Below are 7,132 nucleotides of genomic sequence, written 5' to 3'. Positions count from 1 at the left end.
TTGACTTCCATAGAGTCCTCTGTTCTCCTATTCTTTCCAATACCTCTTCATTTCTAACCTTTTCTACCCACGATATCCTCATCATCCGCCTATAACACCACATTTCGAACGCTTCTAACCTTTTCTTTTCCGCCGCGCTCACTGTCCATGTTTCGCACCCGTACAACGCCGTGCTCCAAACATACACCTTTAACATTGTCAAAAACTTTTTCTAAATCTACAAATCCTATGTACGCACTCTTTCCTTTTTCTATCGTTTTCTCTATTGTTACCCGTGAAGCAAGAATGACCTCCCGCGTTCCTCTATTTCTTTTAAACCCAAATTGATCTTCCCCTGATTGTTCTTCCGCCCTTTTTTCCATACTCCTCTGGTTTTATGAATCTCTCACAGTCCCTGTATGAGAGACTCGAACGATAAAATTGTTAATTCAGAGATTCTAGTCTCTCACAGAGAGACTGAATGGATAAAACTGAAAAATTGAGAGACTCGAGTCTCGTAGAAAGAAAAGAAATTTTAACCATGTCTATCGAGACACCACTTATTGAGAGATTCGAGTCTCTCGTTCAGAAATTCGAGTCTCGATACGGAGACTGGATACGAAATGAGGATCTCTCTATGAGCGACTCGAGTCTCTCATTCAGAGACGCTAAACAGTTTTTTTGACAGTCTCTCTCAGCGACACCAGAGAGACTTGATGAGAGACGGAGACTCGAGTCTCGCTTTCAGAGACTCTGAGAGACCGAACACGTTTTTCGCTGTGCAGGTCGAAATTGGATTCACGAAAAATTAGCTAATATCATTGAGCGACAAATTAATAGCGATAAATTATGTATGGTTCTTACATGCAGTATTTTTCTATTTTGAAATACATCATACTAGCTTGATATCAAGTTAGAACGCCGTATATTTGTCAGTAATCGGCTGGAGCGACAAACTTTTGGATTTGTTAGCAAATTAGAGGATAATTAGTGTATTTAGGAAACAAGAAATATAACTTTCTGTAGGTAATTTTTGAAAATGACCTACCTTTAAGTTAAAGCATATATTTGCCAGATTCTGATAATAAACTGGGAAACTCACACCATGTAGTTCTCTTTATTGTATTATTATCAAATCAATTTTGTAGTGCAAAAGCCGATTTCAATTTTTTATTAGGTATTTCATGATCTATATGGCAGACATCCCCCAAAAAACAAACACGAAAATCAACAGCACATGCTTTTGATAGAGAAACATTTCTTGTAACTGCTTTCGTATGTTATTTTCGCATAGGCAGGCGGTTTCTTTATAACGTGGGTATAATTAGTGACAAGATCGCTAATAAACGTTACAGAGGAAGAAACGTCATTAAGTATGTTCTTCGTTGGTGTTAATGAGGTAATTCAATAGCTAAGCACGTTCGGGCTTTTATATAACACAGACAAGTAGATGAAATGAATGGAACATTTACAAAACGTGAACGTCTATAAATCATACACCTTTACCATTCAAAAACCCTCCAGTAACACGAGGACAAAATTGAATGAAACACTTTGTAATATTTATATTCACCATGATAAATGAGTTAGATACATTTGGTTTTACTAATTGCTAGCTTATAAAACTGTCCTTTCAAGACTGTTTTTTGAGCACCGTGAACATTTATTGCTGTAGATGTTACATTTACGAGGGTGGATTGATAAGTTTCCAGCCTGACCAAGAAAAACAAGGTTTTTAAAAATTTTTTTTTTTTATTTCTCAACATAATCTCCTCCAAGGCTGATACATTTCTCATAGCGGTGTTCCAGTCTATTAATGCCATCTCNAAAAGTTATGGGGCTTCAAAGTTAATAAATATGCCAATTTTTATACATTTCTAGGCATGTAAATATTTATATAGTCATTCTTAAACAATATTCAAAGGTAAAACTAATGAAAAATACATAAAAATATTGAAAAAGTTATATACAATAGGGTAGGTGAGGTTAGGTTATCGGGTTTTGTTCAAGTGACCACCCTCTTTCGATCCCCCACCTCCACCCGCTTATTTTATTGAATTTTATTTGAATTATAGTGTATGAAAATTGTCAAAATAATCAACTTTCAACCCCCATAACTTTTTATGGGGGTGAGACCACCGCAAACTTTTTATGGGGTTTTACTCAGGTGATCACCCTCTTTCGATCCCCCCTTCCCCCGAAGGGTTGTGGGGCCATCATCTAACCTCAATAACTTTTTACGGGGGTGAGACCGCCACGAACTTTTTATGGTACATTGGTGTCTCCCATTTTTCGATACCCACCATAATCTAGACCTTTACCAATATCTGTTTCAACAATTTTCATGGCAAATTTTCAAATTTGAGTTCATTAAATAGTTATCGTTTTACTTTCTTAAGTGTTAACGGAAGGTTGTTTGCTTTAGTGCATTAATGTATGCCACGCTGTGAATATTTCAATTTAATATCAAAGTTTGTTTACTACAACTTCGGTTCTGTATTATGTTTTATGTTGTTGGTAATTGGCTGTTCAGGATTAGAGGTAAAATTAATTGAGTATCAGAAACTTCACGTTTGTTTCTTTGCTATAGCAATAAACAGTTATTTAACTAAAAATAACTTCCTCTACGCAGAAAATATTGCTGTCAAAGTCCTCTAAAATGTAAATATTCCGGCGTTATTAATAAAACGCACGAGAAATGCCTATCACGAAACAGGAAATCGTTGATGTCGACGTAATGGACAGGATGCCACATGATTCCGGTAAGTATTAAAAAAATATGATTACGATTAGCAGCCTTTAAGGAACGTACATATAGTGTACAAATTATGGCACCGTATGTATGTAAGCGATCAATTGTTTTCCGTTCATGTTAAACAGTTTCGTGCTGTGCAACAACAAATTGCTAAAACAACCTGTCGGTTCACCATAGGCGATATCACGGAATCATCAATATTGTGGTCGCAGGTCACCCCTTAAAGTCCGACTCAAAAATTATTTTAAATAGTATCAAGAATTATTCAAAATCACTATTTTAAACAATTCCTAACAAGAAACTTTAGTAAAATACATAAAAATATTGAGAAAGTTATATAAAACATTATTTAAATAGCCCTATCATTAGGGTAGGTTAGATTAGGTTAGGTTAGGTTATCGAGTTTTGTTCAAGTGACCATCCTCTTTCGATCCCCCACCACCACCTGCTTGAAAATATTTTTTTTATTGAATTTTATTTGAACTATAGTGTGTGAAAATTATCAAAATAATCAGCTTTCAACCCCCATAACTTTTTATGGGGGTGAGACCGCCGCAATTTTTTTATGGAGTTTTACTCAGGTGACCACCCTCTTTCGATCCCCTCTACCCCCACCCCCATCTAACCCCCATAACTATTTATTTTTAAATAAAATTTATATAGTGTATTGATATGAAAACTACTTTTCAAATATGCATTTACATTTCATAAATAGTTTTTCCTTTTATTCCTTATTTTCATTTAAGTTATCCTTGGTAAGCATTTTCAAAAGGTGTCACCGGTATAATATATGTGTGCTAGTACGTGATATCCCTGCTCCATATTTCACGCTTCCGTAAATTAATCTTGTGCGGGTTTTAACAGATCACACTTTTGCGAAACGCGTTACCCACTTCTCATTAATTTAATTTCAACTGAACAAAGTAGAACTCCAGAGTCAATTAAAAGAGTCGTATTAATTTATGTCATACATGCAGAGTAGCTGTTGCAGAGACAGAGCGCAATGGGTAGGCATATCACGTAGAGCTTAGGGCGATACCGAAGAAAAAGCGTTTACTCTATGAAAACGTCGTCCTGGATTTTGCAACAAACCGAAAGAAAATCGTTGGTTAATACTCAACAGAATTCAAATAAGGGAGAATGCCACAAAGGTGACAACAACTTCGATAAAAATCTATAGTCTATCTATCTATCTATCTCTATCTATCTATAATCTATAATCGAGGATGATGAAAAGCAAAACTTCAACCTTTACTAGGTATCCTGTCGAATCCTAATTAGTAACGGATACGCCGGGTATTAGGCACCCATCCTATCTCTACGATTAGACACAACTAACACTAAATTTTATCGATAAAAATGAAATACAGTCTAAACTCTTTACAACGTCACTCGTTTTTAACTCCTTAAAACGTCGAAATTTCTTTACTTTGGTTGGTTTACATTGTTTTCTATACAATATTACACTCTATATAGCGTCACGCTCACTCTATTTTAACGACAACAATGCGGCATTATAAATCATTGAGCAGTACTTTCTAAGTTGCCGCAATAGATAAGAACTGCAGCTGTGTACGTTGTTGAAGAAGACGATCCTGTCCCTCCACCAAGCATCAAACAAGCACTTGATGCAGCGAAACTATTAAAAAAATACTTTTTATATAATCCAATTGATCCAGCAGTATCTCAAGATAGGAGTAAGATACGTAACAAAATACAATTAAAATATTGGAGCAGCAAAAAACACCAGACGAAGAAGCAAGCTATACGCAATGCATAAATAATAATGTTCGTTTGCAAAATGTGTACTATATTGGTAAATGCATTTTATTATAGAATAGTAAAATAATATCTTTTATTTCTCTCCATTTAACGACTACTCTTTATAACGCCGAAAAATGTTCAGTCCCTTAAGTGTCGTTGCCTAAAAAGTCAAAATAGTAGATCGAAAGTGAAACGTATGCCACTCCAAGATTTGAGTAAGTGGTATCATATGAACGGGTTGTGTCTAGGCATATAATTCTAAGCATTTTATTATTATTTTAATCTGGAATAGAAGTGCTGCGCTATTTACAGTAAAATTCTGTTATAACGGCGGCCGCTACAGCCGAAGAACACTATAAGTAATTTATGTACTTATTTTATACAAATATATGTACACTATACAGGTAGTGTATAGGTGCATATGTATTTGATAGTTTAAGTAAACGTATAGAAAAACAATCAAATACGTACTTTAAGAATGCTTTATCAAGAACCTCTATCAAGAAACTAAAAATTAGACGGGCATTTGGACAAGAATAAGAAATAGAGCAAAAACAAGGTAGGAGTAATTGGTCAGGATTCTCCTGAGCAATCCTCTTTCTTTCCCGTTTTACAGGGCTACGACTCCAAATTCGAAAAACATTTTCTACGAGCTAATCTCTTTTCCGTCATTAAAAGAGTGATCACACGAGTGTCCGCCCTTTAAATCGAAATGCTTCTGTGTACGGTAAACAAAATGAACGAAACTGTTTACTCCAAAGAGCCGTTTTCTAAATGTAATGAATACAAATTGCACCAATTTCGCAGTTTCCGTTATAAAACGACGTTTTTGCGTAATAAACCAAATGGAGAATCGAAGTTTGCTGTTCTGGCGAAATAAAGAACGAATTTACATACATTTATATTTTTGTGCGACCAGATATGAGTACAAAATGTAGCTCTTCCAACTGTTCAAGTTTCAATATATTTCATTGAAAAAAAAATCGAACAATCATGCAGTTTCAGAAAAAATTGCGCCACAATTAATACTTCAAGTTACAAAAATTTGTTTAAATCTATGTTTATTTATCATTTGAAAACTTCTAACTTTAGGAAATACAATATGAAAAAATAAGTTTAAAACTTCTATAATCTATAAAAGGTTTAGGCTTTATTAAAATGATAAAAATACTCACCATTGCATAAACCGCCATTGCATATAATTTTATGAGGAGCCTGAAAATAAAAGTAAATATTTAAATTATGCGAAGTATTCCAGAGCATATTTAAATATTTTTCGCACCTCTCCCTTACATTGTGGGGAATGAAGCCCAGAACAAAAGTTTAAAGTTTTACATATACGTATATCAGATTATCAGATAACAGTTATTGTCTATTTTTTTAAGAGTATTTTGTATAATAGGGTTAGAAAAGTATACGAAAATTGTCATTGGGGCAATCAATGTTGACAGATGGGCAAAGTATGCACAAAGCTGAGGGCTTAACAGGCGTAAATTTTATGGAATATTCCTTGCAATTAAAATAACTTGCCTACCTAGTAACGGCGACTTTATGCTAATCAGTTTGATTTACGTTTAGGTACGACTGACACCTTAATTGGAATGTAATTAGATCTTTTAACGTTTAAGTGCACAAACGACTACAACTTTAATTACAAAACTAGAACGTTTAAAATAATACAAAATTATACTAGTTGCAACAAAAGTGTATAGGTACTAAAAATAAGACATTTTGTAAAGTGCCAAAATCCACATTCATCGTTTTTGTAGACAACACCGATTAATTTTAGGTTTATCGTTTATATTATTAGAGAACTATTAATTTAGCCAAGTCCTTAGTAAATTAATACCGTTCTGTAGCATTAGAATTTATTCGTAACTGTTTATTGAAAATAAATTATTTGAACTGTCAGTCAGAATGTAGTAGGTAGTTTATATTTTACATCTTAACTTTATTTGAGAAAACGCCTACATAGTAATTTCGAAAAATATGTTGTACCTACAGTTATATTTAGAGTCTTCATTAAATTTTTATTGAAAATTTGTAATACAAAAAAAAAACAGTTAAGGTTTCTTCTTTAATTCCATAATTAAAAACTGAAACGCTTTGGGACTGAACCCAAACTGTTGAGCTTTAATTTGGAATAAAATTAGGTGCATCCCTCTCTGACTCCCTTCCTAATATTTACTTCTCTACATTGCATCCCTAGCTCTATAACTGCCTGTTGCTCTTTATACAAACTAAGTATCACTCTTCTATCTTTGAAACTCATCCCTACATTTTTAAGAATATTTAACATCTTGTCCCATTTCATCATCATCCTAAGACTGGTTGGACACGTACCTCCACTCTTTCCTATCCTGAGCTAAACTTCGCATTTCCCTAAAACTAGAACAACCCACATCCTGAACTATTTGCGAACAGTAATCTAATCTACGTCTACCTCTACCCCTCCTAACTCCTGTTTCTACCTCTAATATGTCTCTGACTAGACCTTTATGCCTCATTTTTATTGACTTCCATAGAGTCCTCTGTTCTCCTATTCTTTCCAATACCTCTTCATTTCTAACCTTTTCTACCCACGATATCCTCATCATCCGCCTATAACACCACATTTCGAACGCTTCTAACCTT

At 34.3% G+C, this 7,132-nt stretch overlaps 1 protein-coding gene across 4 annotated transcripts in view; it reads right to left on the bottom strand.

Moving 5' to 3' along the window:
- The window catches only part of LOC108736715 (Ca(2+)/calmodulin-responsive adenylate cyclase), a 103,644-nt gene that overhangs the window by 87,473 nt on the left and 9,039 nt on the right, over positions 1–7,132 (bottom strand). For 3 of the 4 annotated variants that reach the window (XM_018469251.2, XM_018469254.2, XM_018469257.2), the window contains exon 2: positions 5,674–5,713. The exons of the other annotated variant lie outside the window; for it this stretch is intronic. The gene's annotated coding sequence lies outside the window, so the exon portion shown is untranslated. The remainder of the gene's footprint in view (positions 1–5,673; positions 5,714–7,132) is intronic. 4 annotated transcript variants of the gene reach the window in all.

Source organism: Agrilus planipennis, unplaced genomic scaffold (assembly GCF_000699045.2).
Source record: "Agrilus planipennis isolate EAB-ADULT unplaced genomic scaffold, Apla_2.0 scaffold119, whole genome shotgun sequence".
Taxonomy (NCBI): Eukaryota; Metazoa; Arthropoda; class Insecta; order Coleoptera; family Buprestidae; genus Agrilus; species Agrilus planipennis.
The sequence above is the reverse complement of the archived record's forward strand: the minus strand, read 5'-3'. Positions and strand labels throughout refer to the sequence as shown.